The following is an 18199-nucleotide window of genomic DNA, read 5'->3' as shown; positions in this document are numbered from 1 at the left end:
GCCGCATAGCTACTGTCTTAACTCTTACTCTGGCCTCATAGCTACTGTCTTAACTCTTACTCTGTTATAATAGCTACTGTCTTAACTCTTACTCTGGCCTCATAGCTACTGTCTTAACTCTTACTCTGGCCTCATATCTACTGTCTTAACACTTACTCTGGCCTCATAGCTACTGTATTAACTCTTACTCTGACCTCATAGCTACAGTCTTAACTCTTACTCTGGCCTAATAGCTACTGTCTTAACTCTTACTCTGGCCTCATAGCTACTGTCTTAACTCTTACTCTGGCCTCATAGCTACTGTCTTAACTCTTACTCTGGCCTCATAGCTACTGTCTTAACTCTTACTCTGGCCTAATGGTTAAGGTCTTGGACTCTTCTTCTGACCTAATAGCTACTGTCTTAACTCTTACTCTGGCCTAATGGTTAAGGTCTTGGACTCTTCTTCTGGCCTAATAGCTACTGTCTTAACTCTTACTCTGGCCTCATAGCTACTGTCTTAACTCTTACTCTGGCCTAATAGCTACTGTCTTAACTCTTACTCTGGCCTCATAGCTACTGTCTTAACACTTACTCTGGCCTAATGTTTAAGGTCTTGGACTCTTACTCTAGCCTCATAGCTACTGTCTTATCTCTTACTCTGGCATAATAGCTACTGTCTTAACTCTTACTCTGGCCTAATAGCTACTGTCTTAACTCTTACTCTGGCCTAATAGCTACTGTCTTAACTCTTACTCTGGCCTAATGGTTAAGGTCTTGGACTCTTACTCTGGCCTCATAGCTACTGTCTTAACTCTTACTCTGGCCTAATGGTTAAGGTCTTGGACTCTTACTCTGGCCTCATAGCTACTGTCCTAACTCTTACTCTGGCCTCATAGCTACTGTCTTAACTCCTACTCTGGCCTCATAGCTACTGTCTTAACTCTTACTCTGGCCTAATGGTTAAGGTCTTGGACTCTTACTCTGGCCTCATAGTTACTGTCTTAACTCTTACTCTGGCCTCATAGCTACTGTCTTAACTCTTACTCTGGCCTAATGGTTAAGGTCTTGGACACTTACTCTGGCCTCATAGCTACTGTCTTAACTCTTACTCTGGCCTCATAGCTACTGTCTTATATCTTACTCTGGCCTCATAGCTACTGTCTTAACTCTTACTCTGGCCTAATGGTTAAGGTCTTGGACTCTTACTCTGGCCTCATAGCTACTGTCTTTACTCTTACTCTGGCCTCATAGCTACTGTCTTAACTCTTACTCTGGCCTCATAGCTACTGTCTTAACTCTTACTCTGGCCTCATAGCTACTGTCTTACTGTCTTAACTCTTACTCTGGCCTCATAGCTACTGTCTTAACTCTTACTCTGGCCTCATAGCTACTGTCTCAACTCTTACTCTGGCCTAATGGTTAAGGTCTTGGACTCTTACTCTGGCCTCATAGCTACTGTCTTAACTCTTACTCTGGCCTCATAGCTACTGTCTTACCTCCTACTCTGGCCTAATAGCTACTGTCTTAACTCTTACTCTGGCCTCATAGCTACTGTCTTAACTCTTACTCTGGCCTCATAGCTACTGTCTTAACTCTTACTCTGGCCTCATAGCTACTATCTTAACTCTTACTCTGGCCTAATGGTTAAGGTCTTGGACTCTTACTCTGGCCTCATAGCTACTGTCTTAACTCTTACTCTGGCCTAATAGCTACTGTCTTAACTCTTACTCTGGCCTCATAGCTACTGTCTTAACTCTTACTCTGGCCTAATGGTTAAGGTCTTGGACTCTGGCCTTATAGCTACTGTCTTAACTCTTACTCTGGCCTCATAGCTACTGTCTTAACTCTTACTCTGGCCTAATGGTTAAGGTCTTGGACTCTTCTTCTGACCTAATAGCTACTGTCTTAACTCTTACTCTGGCCTAATGGTTAAGGTCTTGGACTCTTCTTCTGGCCTAATAGCTACGGTCTTAACTCTTACTCTGGCCTCATAGCTACTGTCTTAACTCTTACTCTGGCCTAATAGCTACTGTCTTAACTCTTACTCTGGCCTCATAGCTACTGTCTTAACACTTACTCTGGCCTAATGGTTAAGGTCTTGGACTCTTACTCTGGCCTCATAGCTACTGTCTTAACTCTTACTCTGGCCTAATAGCTACTGTCTTAACTCTTACTCTGGCCTCATAGCTACTATCTTAACTCTTACTCTGGCCTCATAGCTACTGTCTTAACTCTTACTCTGGCCTCATAGCTACTGTCTTAAGTCTTACTCTGGCCTAATAGCTACTGTCTTAAATCTTACTCTGGCCTCATAGCTACTGTCTTAACTCTTACTCTGGCCTAATGGTTAAGGTCTTGGACTCTTACTCTGGCCTCATAGCTACTGTCTTAACTCTTACTCTGGCCTAATAGCTACTGTCTTAACTCTTACTCTGGCCTCATAGCTACTGTCTTAACTCTTACACTGGCCTCATAGCTACTGTCTTAACTCTTACTCTGGCCTCATAGCTACTGTCTTAACTCTTACTCTGACCTCATAGCTACTGTCTTAACTCTTACTCTGGCCTAATAGCTACTGTCTTAACTCTTACTCTGGCCTCATAGCTACTGTCTTAACTCTTACTCTGGCCTCATAGCTACTGTCTTAACTCTTACTCTGGCCTAATGGTTAAGGTCTTGGACTCTTACTCTGGCCTCATAGCTACTGTCTTAACTCTTACTCTGGCCTCATAGCTACTGTCTTAACTCCTACTCTGGCCTCATAGCTACTGTCTTAACTCGTACTCTGGCCTAATGGTTAAGGTCTTGGACTCTTACTCTGGCCTCATAGTTACTGTCTTAACTCTTACTCTGGCCTCATAGCTACTGTCTTAACTCTTACTCTGGCCTAATGGTTAAGGTCTTGGACTCTTACTCTGGCCTCATAGCTACTGTCTTAACTCTTACTCTGGCCTCATAGCTACTGTATTAACTCTTACTCTGGCCTAATAGCTACTGTCTTAACTCTTACTCTGGCCTCATAGCTACTGTCTTAACACTTACTCTGGCCTCATAGCTACTGTCTTAACTCTTACTCTGACCTCATAGCTACTGTCTTAACTCTTACTCTGGCCTAATAGCTACTGTCTTAACTCTTACTCTGGCCTCATAGCTACTGTCTTAACTCTTACTCTGGCCTCATAGCTACTGTCTTAACTCTTACTCTGGCCTCATCACAACTGTCTTAACTCTTACTCTGGCCTAATGGTTAAGGTCTTGGACTCTTACTCTGGCCTCATAGCTACTGTCTTAACTCTTACTCTGGCCTCATAGCTACTGTCTTAACTCCTACTCTGGCCTCATAGCTACTGTCTTAACTCGTACTCTGGCCTAATGGTTAAGGTCTTGGACTCTTACTCTGGCCTCATAGTTACTGTCTTAACTCTTACTCTGGCCTCATAGCTACTGTCTTAACTCTTACTCTGGCCTAATGGTTAAGGTCTTGGACTCTTACTCTGGCCTCATAGCTACTGTCTTAACTCTTACTCTGGCCTCATAGCTACTGTATTAACTCTTACTCTGGCCTAATAGCTACTGTCTTAACTCTTACTCTGGCCTCATAGCTACTGTCTTAACACTTACTCTGGCCTCATAGCTACTGTCTTAACTCTTACTCTGACCTCATAGCTACTGTCTTAACTCTTACTCTGGCCTAATTGCTACTGTCTTAACTCTTACTCTGGCCTCATAGCTACTGTCTTAACTCTTACTCTGGCCTCATAGCTACTGTCTTAACTCTTACTCTGGCCTCATCACAACTGTCTTAACTCTTACTCTGGCCTAATGGTTAAGGTCTTGGACTCTTACTCTGGCCTCATAGCTACTGTCTTAACTCTTATTTTGGCCTCATAGCTACTGTGTTAACTCTTACTCTGGCCTCATAGCTACTGTCTTAACTCTTACTCTGGACTCATAGCTACTGTCTTAACTCTTACTCTGGCCTAATAGCTACTGTCTTAACTCTTACTCTGGCCTAATGGTTAAGGTCTTGGACTCTTACTCTGGCCTCATAGCTACTGTCTTAACTCCTACTCTGGCCTCATAGCTACTGGCTTAACTCTTACTCTGGCCTGATGGTTAAGGTCTTGGACTCTTACTCTGCCTCATAGTTACTGTCTTAACTCTTACTCTGGCCTCATAGCTACTGTCTTAACTCTTACTCTGGCCTAATGGTTAAGGTCTTGGACTCTTACTCTGGCCGCATAGCTACTGTCTTAACTCTTACTCTGGCCTCATAGCTACTGTCTTAACTCTTACTCTGTTATAATAGCTACTGTCTTAACTCTTACTCTGGCCTCATAGCTACTGTCTTAACTCTTACTCTGGCCTCATAGCTACTGTCTTAACACTTACTCTGGCCTCATAGCTACTGTCTTAACTCTTACTCTGACCTCATAGCTACTGTCTTAACTCTTACTCTGGCCCAATAGCTACTGTCTTAACTCTTACTCTGGCCTCATAGCTACTGTCTTAACTCTTACTCTGGCCTCATAGCTACTGTCTTAACTCTTACTCTGGCCTCATAGCTACTGTCTTAACTCTTACTCTGGCCTAATGGTTAAGGTCTTGGACTCTTCTTCTGACCTAATAGCTTCTGTCTTAACTCTTTCTCTGGCCTAATGGTTAAGGTCTTGGACTCTTCTTCTGGCCTAATAGCTACCTTCTTAACTCTTACTCTGGCCTCATAGCTACTGTCTTAACTCTTACTCTGGCCTAATAGCTACTATCTTAACTCTTACTCTGGCCTCATAGCTACTGTCTTAACACTTACTCTGGCCTAATGGTTAAGGTCTTGGACTCTTACTCTGGCCTCATAGCTACTGTCTTAACTCTTACTCTGGCCTCATAGCTACTGTCTTAACTCCTACTCTGGCCTCATAGCTACTGTCTTAACTCGTACTCTGGCCTAATGGTTAAGGTCTTGGACTCTTACTCTGGCCTCATAGTTACTGTCTTAACTCTTACTCTGTCCTCATAGCTACTGTCTTAACTCTTACTCTGGCCTAATGGTTAAGGTCTTGGACTCTTACTTTGGCCTCATAGCTACTGTCTTAACTCTTACTCTGGCCTCATAGCTACTGTCTTAACTCTTACTCTGGCCTAATAGCTACTGTCTTAACTCTTACTCTGGCCTCATAGCTACTGTCTTAACTCTTACTCTGGCCTCATAGCTACTGTCTTAACACTTACTCTGGCCTCATAGCTACTGTCTTAACTCTTACTCTGACCTCATAGCTACTGTCTTAACTCTTACTCTGGCCTAATAGCTACTGTCTTAACTCTTACTCTGGCCTCATAGCTACTGTCTTAACTCTTACTCTGGCCTCATAGCTACTGTCTTAACTCTTACTCTGGCCTCATCACAACTGTCTTAACTCTTACTCTGGCCTAATGGTTAAGGTCTTGGACTCTTACTCTGGCCTCATAGCTACTGTCTGAACTCTTATTTTGGCCTCATAGCTACTGTGTTAACTCTTACTCTGGCCTCATAGCTACTGTCTTAACTCTTACTCTGGCCTCATAGCTACTGTCTTAACTCCTACTCTGGCCTCATAGCTACTGTCTTAACTCTTACTCTGGCCTAATGGTTAAGGTCTTGGACTCTTACTCTGGCCTCATAGTTACTGTCTTAACTCTTACTCTGGCCTCATAGCTACTGTCTTAACTCTTACTCTGGCCTAATGGTTAAGGTCTTGGACTCTTACTCTGGCCGCATAGCTACTGTCTTAACTCTTACTCTGGCCTCATAGCTACTGTCTTAACTCTTACTCTGTTATAATAGCTACTGTCTTAACTCTTACTCTGGCCTCATAGCTACTGTCTTAACTCTTACTCTGGCCTCATATCTACTGTCTTAACACTTACTCTGGCCTCATAGCTACTGTATTAACTCTTACTCTGACCTCATAGCTACAGTCTTAACTCTTACTCTGGCCTAATAGCTACTGTCTTAACTCTTACTCTGGCCTCATAGCTACTGTCTTAACTCTTACTCTGGCCTCATAGCTACTGTCTTAACTCTTACTCTGGCCTCATAGCTACTGTCTTAACTCTTACTCTGGCCTAATGGTTAAGGTCTTGGACTCTTCTTCTGACCTAATAGCTACTGTCTTAACTCTTACTCTGGCCTAATGGTTAAGGTCTTGGACTCTTCTTCTGGCCTAATAGCTACTGTCTTAACTCTTACTCTGGCCTCATAGCTACTGTCTTAACTCTTACTCTGGCCTAATAGCTACTGTCTTAACTCTTACTCTGGCCTCATAGCTACTGTCTTAACACTTACTCTGGCCTAATGTTTAAGGTCTTGGACTCTTACTCTAGCCTCATAGCTACTGTCTTAACTCTTACTCTGGCATAATAGCTACTGTCTTAACTCTTACTCTGGCCTAATAGCTACTGTCTTAACTCTTACTCTGGCCTAATAGCTACTGTCTTAATTCTTACTCTGGCCTAATGGTTAAGGTCTTGGACTCTTACTCTGGCCTCATAGCTACTGTCTTAACTCTTACTCTGGCCTAATTGTTAAGGTCTTGGACTCTTACTCTGGCCTCATAGCTACTGTCCTAACTCTTACTCTGGCCTCATAGCTACTGTCTTAACTCCTACTCTGGCCTCATAGCTACTGTCTTAACTCTTACTCTGGCCTAATGGTTAAGGTCTTGGACTCTTACTCTGGCCTCATAGTTACTGTCTTAACTCTTACTCTGGCCTCATAGCTACTGTCTTAACTCTTACTCTGGCCTAATGGTTAAGGTCTTGGACACTTACTCTGGCCTCATAGCTACTGTCTTAACTCTTACTCTGGCCTCATAGCTACTGTCTTATCTCTTACTCTGGCCTCATAGCTACTGTCTTAACTCTTACTCTGGCCTAATGGTTAAGGTCTTGGACTCTTACTCTGGCCTCATAGCTACTGTCTTTACTCTTACTCTGGCCTCATAGCTACTGTCTTAACTCTTACTCTGGCCTCATAGCTACTGTCTTAACTCTTACTCTTGCCTCATAGCTACTGTCTTACTGTCTTAACTCTTACTCTGGCCTCATAGCTACTGTCTTAACTCTTACTCTGGCCTCATAGCTACTGTCTTAACTCTTACTCTGGCCTAATGGTTAAGGTCTTGGACTCTTACTCTGGCCTCATAGCTACTGTGTTAACTCTTACTCTGGCCTCATAGCTACTGTCTTACCTCCTACTCTGGCCTAATAGCTACTGTCTTAACTCTTACTCTGGCCTCATAGCTACTGTCTTAACTCTTACTCTGGCCTCATAGCTACTGTCTTAACTCTTACTCTGGCCTCATAGCTACTGTCTTAACTCTTACTCTGGCCTAATGGTTAAGGTCTTGGACTCTTACTCTGGCCTCATAGCTACTGTCTTAACTCTTACTCTGGCCTCATAGCTACTGTCTTAACTCTTACTCTGATCTCATAGCTATTGTCTTAACTCTTACTCTGGACTCAGAGCTACTGTCTTAACTCTTACTCTGGCCTAATGGTTAAGGTCTTGGACTCTTACTCTGGCCTAATAGCCACTGTCTTAACTCTTACTGTGGCCTCATAGCTACTGTCTTAACTCTTACTCTGGCCTAATAGCTACTGTCTTAACTCTTACTTTGGCCTAATAGCTACTGTCTTAACTCTTACTCTGGCCTAATGGTTAAGGTCTTGGACTCTTACTCTGGCCTCATAGCTACTGTCTTAACTCCTACTCTGGCCTCATAGCTACTGTCTTAACTCGTACTCTGGCCTAATGGTTAAGGTCTTGGACTCTTACTCTGGCCTCATAGTTACTGTCTTAACTCTTACTCTGTCCTCATAGCTACTGTCTTAACTCTTACTCTGGCCTAATGGTTAAGGTCTTGGACTCTTACTCTGGCCTCATAGCTACTGTCTTAACTCTTACTCTGGCCTCATAGCTACTGTCTTAACTCTTACTCTGGCCTAATAGCTACTGTCTTAACTCTTACTCTGGCCTCATAGCTACTGTCTTAACTCTTAATCTGGCCTCATAGCTACTGTCTTAACACTTACTCTGGCCTCATAGCTACTGTCTTAACTCTTACTCTGACCTCATAGCTACTGTCTTAACTCTTACTCTGGCCTAATAGCTACTGTCTTAACTCTTACTCTGGCCTCGTAGCTACTGTCTTAACTCTCACTCTGGCCTCCTAGCTACTGTCTTAACTCTTACTCTGGCCTCATCACAACTGTCTTAACTCTTACTCTGGCCTAATGGTTAAGGTCTTGGACTCTTACTCTGGCCTCATAGCTACTGTCTTAACTCTTATTTTGGCCTCATAGCTACTGTGTTAACTCTTACTCTGGCCTCATAGCTACTGTCTTAACTCTTACTCTGGCCTCATAGCTACTGTCTTAACTCTTACTCTGGCCTAATAGCTACTGTCTTAACTCTTACTCTGGCCTAATGGTTAAGGTCTTGGACTCTTACTCTGGCCTCATAGCTTCTGTCTTAACTCTTACTCTGGCCTCATAGCTACTGTCTTAACTCCTACTCTGGCCTCATAGCTACTGTCTTAACTCTTACTCTGGCCTAATGGTTAAGGTCTTGGACTCTTACTCTGGCCTCATAGTTACTGTCTTAACTCTTACTCTGGCCTCATAGCTACTGTCTTAACTCTTACTCTGGCCTAATGGTTAAGGTCTTGGACTCTTACTCTGGCCGCATAGCTACTGTCTTAACTCTTACTCTGGCCTCATATCTACTGTCTTAACACTTACTCTGGCCTCATAGCTACTGTATTAACTCTTACTCTGACCTCATAGCTACAGTCTTAACTCTTACTCTGGCCTAATAGCTACTGTCTTAACTCTTACTCTGGCCTCATAGCTACTGTCTTAACTCTTACTCTGGCCTCATAGCTACTGTCTTAACTCTTACTCTGGCCTCATAGCTACTGTCTTAACTCTTACTCTGGCCTAATGGTTAAGGTCTTGGACTCTTCTTCTGACCTAATAGCTACTGTCTTAACTCTTACTCTGGCCTAATGGTTAAGGTCTTGGACTCTTCTTCTGGCCTAATAGCTACTGTCTTAACTCTTACTCTGGCCTCATAGCTACTGTCTTAACTCTTACTCTGGCCTAATAGCTACTGTCTTAACTCTTACTCTGGCCTCATAGCTACTGTCTTAACACTTACTCTGGCCTAATGTTTAAGGTCTTGGACTCTTACTCTAGCCTCATAGCTACTGTCTTAACTCTTACTCTGGCATAATAGCTACTGTCTTAACTCTTACTCTGGCCTAATAGCTACTGTCTTAACTCTTACTCTGGCCTAATAGCTACTGTCTTAACTCTTACTCTGGCCTAATGGTTAAGGTCTTGGACTCTTACTCTGGCCTCATAGCTACTGTCTTAACTCTTACTCTGGCCTAATTGTTAAGGTCTTGGACTCTTACTCTGGCCTCATAGCTACTGTCCTAACTCTTACTCTGGCCTCATAGCTACTGTCTTAACTCCTACTCTGGCCTCATAGCTACTGTCTTAACTCTTACTCTGGCCTAATGGTTAAGGTCTTGGACTCTTACTCTGGCCTCATAGTTACTGTCTTAACTCTTACTCTGGCCTCATAGCTACTGTCTTAACTCTTACTCTGGCCTAATGGTTAAGGTCTTGGACACTTACTCTGGCCTCATAGCTACTGTCTTAACTCTTACTCTGGCCTCATAGCTACTGTCTTATCTCTTACTCTGGCCTCATAGCTACTGTCTTAACTCTTACTCTGGCCTAATGGTTAAGGTCTTGGACTCTTACTCTGGCCTCATAGCTACTGTCTTTACTCTTACTCTGGCCTCATAGCTACTGTCTTAACTCTTACTCTGGCCTCATAGCTACTGTCTTAACTCTTACTCTGGCCTCATAGCTACTGTCTTACTGTCTTAACTCTTACTCTGGCCTCATAGCTACTGTCTTAACTCTTACTCTGGCCTCATAGCTACTGTCTTAACTCTTACTCTGGCCTAATGGTTAAGGTCTTGGACTCTTACTCTGGCCTCATAGCTACTGTGTTAACTCTTACTCTGGCCTCATAGCTACTGTCTTACCTCCTACTCTGGCCTAATAGCTACTGTCTTAACTCTTACTCTGGCCTCATAGCTACTGTCTTAACTCTTACTCTGGCCTCATAGCTACTGTCTTAACTCTTACTCTGGCCTCATAGCTACTGTCTTAACTCTTACTCTGGCCTAATGGTTAAGGTCTTGGACTCTTACTCTGGCCTCATAGCTACTGTCTTAACTCTTACTCTGGCCTCATAGCTACTGTCTTAACTCTTACTCTGATCTCATAGCTATTGTCTTAACTCTTACTCTGGCCTCAGAGCTACTGTCTTAACTCTTACTCTGGCCTAATGGTTAAGGTCTTGGACTCTTACTCTGGCCTAATAGCCACTGTCTTAACTCTTACTGTGGCCTCATAGCTACTGTCTTAACTCTTACTCTGGCCTAATAGCTACTGTCTTAACTCTTACTTTGGCCTAATAGCTACTGTCTTAACTCTTACTCTGGCCTAATGGTTAAGGTCTTGGACTCTTACTCTGGCCTCATAGCTACTGTCTTAACTCCTACTCTGGCCTCATAGCTACTGTCTTAACTCGTACTCTGGCCTAATGGTTAAGGTCTTGGACTCTTACTCTGGCCTCATAGCTACTGTCTTAACTCTTACTCTGGCCTCATAGCTACTGTCTTAACTCTTACTCTGGCCTAATAGCTACTGTCTTAACTCTTACTCTGGCCTCATAGCTACTGTCTTAACTCTTAATCTGGCCTCATAGCTACTGTCTTAACACTTACTCTGGCCTCATAGCTACTGTCTTAACTCTTACTCTGACCTCATAGCTACTGTCTTAACTCTTACTCTTGCCTAATAGCTACTGTCTTAACTCTTACTCTGGCCTCGTAGCTACTGTCTTAACTCTCACTCTGGCCTCCTAGCTACTGTCTTAACTCTTACTCTGGCCTCATCACAACTGTCTTAACTCTTACTCTGGCCTAATGGTTAAGGTCTTGGACTCTTACTCTGGCCTCATAGCTACTGTCTTAACTCTTATTTTGGCCTCATAGCTACTGTGTTAACTCTTACTCTGGCCTCATAGCTACTGTCTTAACTCTTACTCTGGCCTCATAGCTACTGTCTTAACTCTTACTCTGGCCTAATAGCTACTGTCTTAACTCTTACTCTGGCCTAATGGTTAAGGTCTTGGACTCTTACTCTGGCCTCATAGCTTCTGTCTTAACTCTTACTCTGGCCTCATAGCTACTGTCTTAACTCCTACTCTGGCCTCATAGCTACTGTCTTAACTCTTACTCTGGCCTAATGGTTAAGGTCTTGGACTCTTACTCTGGCCTCATAGTTACTGTCTTAACTCTTACTCTGGCCTCATAGCTACTGTCTTAACTCTTACTCTGGCCTAATGGTTAAGGTCTTGGACTCTTACTCTGGCCGCATAGCTACTGTCTTAACTCTTACTCTGGCCTCATAGCTACCGTCTTAACTCTTACTCTGTTATAATAGCTACTGTCTTAACTCTTACTCTGGCCTCATAGCTACTGTCTTAACTCTTACTCTGGCCTCATATCTACTGTCTTAACACTTACTCTGGCCTCATAGCTACTGTCTTAACTCTTACTCTGACCTCATAGCTACTGTCTTAACTCTTACTCTGGCCTAATAGCTACTGTCTTAACTCTTACTCTGGCCTCATAGCTACTGTCTTAACTCTTACTCTGGCCTCATAGCTACTGTCTTAACTCTTACTCTGGCCTCATAGCTACTGTCTTAACTCTTACTCTGGCCTAATGGTTAAGGTCTTGGACTCTTCTTCTGACCTAATAGCTACTGTCTTAACTCTTACTCTGGCCTAATGGTTAAGGTCTTGGACTCTTACTCTGGCCTCATAGCTTCTGTCTTAACTCTTACTCTGGCCTCATAGCTACTGTCTTAACTCCTACTCTGGCCTCATAGCTACTGTCTTAACTCTTACTCTGGCCTAATGGTTAAGGTCTTGGACTCTTACTCTGGCCTCATAGTTACTGTCTTAACTCTTACTCTGGCCTAATAGCTACTGTCTTAACTCTTACTCTGGCCTAATGGTTAAGGTCTTGGACTCTTACTCTGGCCTCATAGCTTCTGTCTTAACTCTTACTCTGGCCTCATAGCTACTGTCTTAACTCCTACTCTGGCCTCATAGCTACTGTCTTAACTCTTACTCTGGCCTAATGGTTAAGGTCTTGGACTCTTACTCTGGCCTCATAGTTACTGTCTTAACTCTTACTCTGGCCTCATAGCTACTGTCTTAACTCTTACTCTGGCCTAATGGTTAAGGTCTTGGACTCTTACTCTGGCCGCATAGCTACTGTCTTAACTCTTACTCTGGCCTCATATCTACTGTCTTAACACTTACTCTGGCCTCATAGCTACTGTATTAACTCTTACTCTGACCTCATAGCTACAGTCTTAACTCTTACTCTGGCCTAATAGCTACTGTCTTAACTCTTACTCTGGCCTCATAGCTACTGTCTTAACTCTTACTCTGGCCTCATAGCTACTGTCTTAACTCTTACTCTGGCCTCATAGCTACTGTCTTAACTCTTACTCTGGCCTAATGGTTAAGGTCTTGGACTCTTCTTCTGACCTAATAGCTACTGTCTTAACTCTTACTCTGGCCTAATGGTTAAGGTCTTGGACTCTTCTTCTGGCCTAATAGCTACTGTCTTAACTCTTACTCTGGCCTCATAGCTACTGTCTTAACTCTTACTCTGGCCTAATAGCTACTGTCTTAACTCTTACTCTGGCCTCATAGCTACTGTCTTAACACTTACTCTGGCCTAATGTTTAAGGTCTTGGACTCTTACTCTAGCCTCATAGCTACTGTCTTAACTCTTACTCTGGCATAATAGCTACTGTCTTAACTCTTACTCTGGCCTAATAGCTACTGTCTTAACTCTTACTCTGGCCTAATAGCTACTGTCTTAACTCTTACTCTGGCCTAATGGTTAAGGTCTTGGACTCTTACTCTGGCCTCATAGCTACTGTCTTAACTCTTACTCTGGCCTAATTGTTAAGGTCTTGGACTCTTACTCTGGCCTCATAGCTACTGTCCTAACTCTTACTCTGGCCTCATAGCTACTGTCTTAACTCCTACTCTGGCCTCATAGCTACTGTCTTAACTCTTACTCTGGCCTAATGGTTAAGGTCTTGGACTCTTACTCTGGCCTCATAGTTACTGTCTTAACTCTTACTCTGGCCTCATAGCTACTGTCTTAACTCTTACTCTGGCCTAATGGTTAAGGTCTTGGACACTTACTCTGGCCTCATAGCTACTGTCTTAACTCTTACTCTGGCCTCATAGCTACTGTCTTATCTCTTACTCTGGCCTCATAGCTACTGTCTTAACTCTTACTCTGGCCTAATGGTTAAGGTCTTGGACTCTTACTCTGGCCTCATAGCTACTGTCTTTACTCTTACTCTGGCCTCATAGCTACTGTCTTAACTCTTACTCTGGCCTCATAGCTACTGTCTTAACTCTTACTCTGGCCTCATAGCTACTGTCTTACTGTCTTAACTCTTACTCTGGCCTCATAGCTACTGTCTTAACTCTTACTCTGGCCTCATAGCTACTGTCTTAACTCTTACTCTGGCCTAATGGTTAAGGTCTTGGACTCTTACTCTGGCCTCATAGCTACTGTGTTAACTCTTACTCTGGCCTCATAGCTACTGTCTTACCTCCTACTCTGGCCTAATAGCTACTGTCTTAACTCTTACTCTGGCCTCATAGCTACTGTCTTAACTCTTACTCTGGCCTCATAGCTACTGTCTTAACTCTTACTCTGGCCTCATAGCTACTGTCTTAACTCTTACTCTGGCCTAATGGTTAAGGTCTTGGACTCTTACTCTGGCCTCATAGCTACTGTCTTAACTCTTACTCTGGCCTCATAGCTACTGTCTTAACTCTTACTCTGATCTCATAGCTATTGTCTTAACTCTTACTCTGGCCTCAGAGCTACTGTCTTAACTCTTACTCTGGCCTAATGGTTAAGGTCTTGGACTCTTACTCTGGCCTAATAGCCACTGTCTTAACTCTTACTGTGGCCTCATAGCTACTGTCTTAACTCTTACTCTGGCCTAATAGCTACTGTCTTAACTCTTACTTTGGCCTAATAGCTACTGTCTTAACTCTTACTCTGGCCTAATGGTTAAGGTCTTGGACTCTTACTCTGGCCTCATAGCTACTGTCTTAACTCCTACTCTGGCCTCATAGCTACTGTCTTAACTCGTACTCTGGCCTAATGGTTAAGGTCTTGGACTCTTACTCTGGCCTCATAGTTACTGTCTTAACTCTTACTCTGTCCTCATAGCTACTGTCTTAACTCTTACTCTGGCCTAATGGTTAAGGTCTTGGACTCTTACTCTGGCCTCATAGCTACTGTCTTAACTCTTACTCTGGCCTCATAGCTACTGTCTTAACTCTTACTCTGGCCTAATAGCTACTGTCTTAACTCTTACTCTGGCCTCATAGCTACTGTCTTAACTCTTAATCTGGCCTCATAACTACTGTCTTAACACTTACTCTGGCCTCATAGCTACTGTCTTAACTCTTACTCTGACCTCATAGCTACTGTCTTAACTCTTACTCTGGCCTAATAGCTACTGTCTTAACTCTTACTCTGGCCTCGTAGCTACTGTCTTAACTCTCACTCTGGCCTCCTAGCTACTGTCTTAACTCTTACTCTGGCCTCATCACAACTGTCTTAACTCTTACTCTGGCCTAATGGTTAAGGTCTTGGACTCTTACTCTGGCCTCATAGCTACTGTCTTAACTCTTATTTTGGCCTCATAGCTACTGTGTTAACTCTTACTCTGGCCTCATAGCTACTGTCTTAACTCTTACTCTGGCCTCATAGCTACTGTCTTAACTCTTACTCTGGCCTAATAGCTACTGTCTTAACTCTTACTCTGGCCTAATGGTTAAGGTCTTGGACTCTTACTCTGGCCTCATAGCTTCTGTCTTAACTCTTACTCTGGCCTCATAGCTACTGTCTTAACTCCTACTCTGGCCTCATAGCTACTGTCTTAACTCTTACTCTGGCCTAATGGTTAAGGTCTTGGACTCTTACTCTGGCCTCATAGTTACTGTCTTAACTCTTACTCTGGCCTCATAGCTACTGTCTTAACTCTTACTCTGGCCTAATGGTTAAGGTCTTGGACTCTTACTCTGGCCGCATAGCTACTGTCTTAACTCTTACTCTGGCCTCATAGCTACCATCTTAACTCTTACTCTGTTATAATAGCTACTGTCTTAACTCTTACTCTGGCCTCATAGCTACTGTCTTAACTCTTACTCTGGCCTCATATCTACTGTCTTAACACTTACTCTGGCCTCATAGCTACTGTCTTAACTCTTACTCTGACCTCATAGCTACTGTCTTAACTCTTACTCTGGCCTAATAGCTACTGTCTTAACTCTTACTCTGGCCTCATAGCTACTGTCTTAACTCTTACTCTGGCCTCATAGCTACTGTCTTAACTCTTACTCTGGCCTCATAGCTACTGTCTTAACTCTTACTCTGGCCTAATGGTTAAGGTCTTGGACTCTTCTTCTGACCTAATAGCTACTGTCTTAACTCTTACTCTGGCCTAATGGTTAAGGTCTTGGACTCTTCTTCTGGCCTAATAGCTACTGTCTTAACTCTTACTCTGGCCTCATAGCTACTGTCTTAACTCTTACTCTGGCCTAATAGCTACTGTCTTAACTCTTACTCTGGCCTCATAGCTACTGTCTTAACACTTACTCTGGCCTAATGTTTAAGGTCTTGGACTCTTACTCTAGCCTCATAGCTACTGTCTTAACTCTTACTCTGGCATAATAGCTACTGTCTTAACTCTTACTCTGGCCTAATAGCTACTGTCTTAACTCTTACTCTGGCCTAATAGCTACTGTCTTAACTCTTACTCTGGCCTAATGGTTAAGGTCTTGGACTCTTACTCTGGCCTCATAGCTACTGTCTTAACTCTTACTCTGGCCTAATGGTTAAGGTCTTGGACTCTTACTCTGGCCTCATAGCTACTGTCCTAACTCTTACTCTGGCCTCATAGCTACTGTCTTAACTCCTACTCTGGCCTCATAGCTACTGTCTTAACTCTTACTCTGGCCTAATGGTTAAGGTCTTGGACTCTTACTCTGGCCTCATAGTTACTGTCTTAACTCTTACTCTGGCCTCATAGCTACTGTCTTAACTCTTACTCTGGCCTAATGGTTAAGGTCTTGGACACTTACTCTGGCCTCATAGCTACTGTCTTAACTCTTACTCTGGCCTCATAGCTACTGTCTTATCTCTTACTCTGGCCTCATAGCTACTGTCTTAACTCTTACTCTGGCCTAATGGTTAAGGTCTTGGACTCTTACTCTGGCCTCATAGCTACTGTCTTTACTCTTACTCTGGCCTCATAGCTACTGTCTTAACCCTTACTCTGGCCTCATAGCTACTGTCTTAACTCGTACTCTGGCCTCATAGCTACTGTCATAACTCTTACTCTGGCCTCATAGCTACTGTCTTAACTCTTGCTCTGGCCTAATGGTTAAGGTCTTGGACTCTTACTCTGGCCTCATAGCTACTGTCTTAACTCTTACTCTGGCCAAATGGTTAAGGTCTTGGACTCTTACTCTGGCCTCATAGCTACTGTCTTAACTCTTACTCTGGCCTCATAGCTACTGTCTTAACTCTTACTCTGGCCTCATAGCTACTGTCTTAACTCTTACTCTGGCCTCATAGCTACTGTCTTAACTCTTACTCTGGCCTCATAGCTACTGTCTTAACTCTTACTCTGGCCTAATGGTTAAGGTCTTGGACTCTTACTCTGGCCTCATAGCTACTGTCTTAACTCTTACTCTGGCCTCATAGCTACTGTCTTACCTCCTACTCTGGCCTAATAGCTACTGTCTTAACTCTTACTCTGGCCTCATAGCTACTGTCTTAACTCTTACTCTGGCCTCATAGCTACTGTCTTAACTCTTACTCTGGCCTAATGGTTAAGGTCTTGGACTCTTACTCTGGCCTCATAGCTACTGTCTTAACTCTTACTCTGGCCTCATAGCTACTGTCTTAACTCTTACTCTGACCTCATAGCTATTGTCTTAACTCTTACTCTGGCCTCATAGCTACTGTCTTAACTCTTACTGTGGCCTCAGAGCTACTGTCTTAACTCTTACTCTGGCCTAATGGTTAAGGTCTTGGACTCTTACTCTGGCCTAATAGCTACTGTCTTAACTCTTACTTTGGCCTCATAGCTACTGTCTTAACTCTTACTCTGGCCTAATAGCTACTGTCTTAACTCTTACTTTGGCCTAATAGCTACTGTCTTAACTCTTACTCTGGCCTAATGGTTAAGGTCTTGGACTCTTATTCTGGCCTAATAGCTACTGTCTTAACTCTTACTCTAGCCTTATAGCTACTGTCTTAACTCTTACTCTGGCCTCATAGCTACTGTCTTAACTCTTACTCTGGCCTAAGTGTTAAGGTCTTGGACTCTGGCCTCATAGCTACTGTCTTAACTCTTACTCTGGCCTCATAGCTACTGTCTTAACTCTTACTCTGGCCTAATGGTTAAGGTCTTGGACTCTTCTTCTGGCCTAATAGCTACTGTCTTAACTCTTACTCTGGCCTCATAGCTACTGTCTTAACTCTTACTCTGGCCTAATAGCTACTGTCTTAACTCTTACTCTGGCCTCATAGCTACTGTCTTAACACTTACTCTGGCCTAATGGTTAAGGTCTTGGACTCTTACTCTGGCCTCATAGCTACTGTCTTAACTCTTACTCTGACCTAATAGCTACTGTCTTAACTCTTACTCTGGCCTCATAGCTACTATCTTAACTCTTACTCTGGCCTCATAGCTACTGTCTTAACTCTTACTCTGACCTCATAGCTACTGTCTTAACTCTTACTCTGGCCTCATAGTTACTGTCTTAACTCTTACTCTGGCCTCATAGCTACTGTCTTAACTCTTACTCTGGCCTAATGGTTAAGGTCTTGGACACTTACTCTGGCCTCATAGCTACTGTCTTAACTCTTACTCTGGCCTCATAGCTACTGTCTTATCTCTTACTCTGGCCTCATAGCTACTGTCTTAACTCTTACTCTGGCCTAATGGTTAAGGTCTTGGA

The sequence above is a fragment of the Triturus cristatus genome, chromosome 10 (genome assembly GCF_964204655.1).
Source record: "Triturus cristatus chromosome 10, aTriCri1.1, whole genome shotgun sequence".
In the NCBI taxonomy this organism is placed as follows: Eukaryota; Metazoa; Chordata; class Amphibia; order Caudata; family Salamandridae; genus Triturus; species Triturus cristatus.
This window is presented reverse-complemented; position numbering follows the sequence as displayed.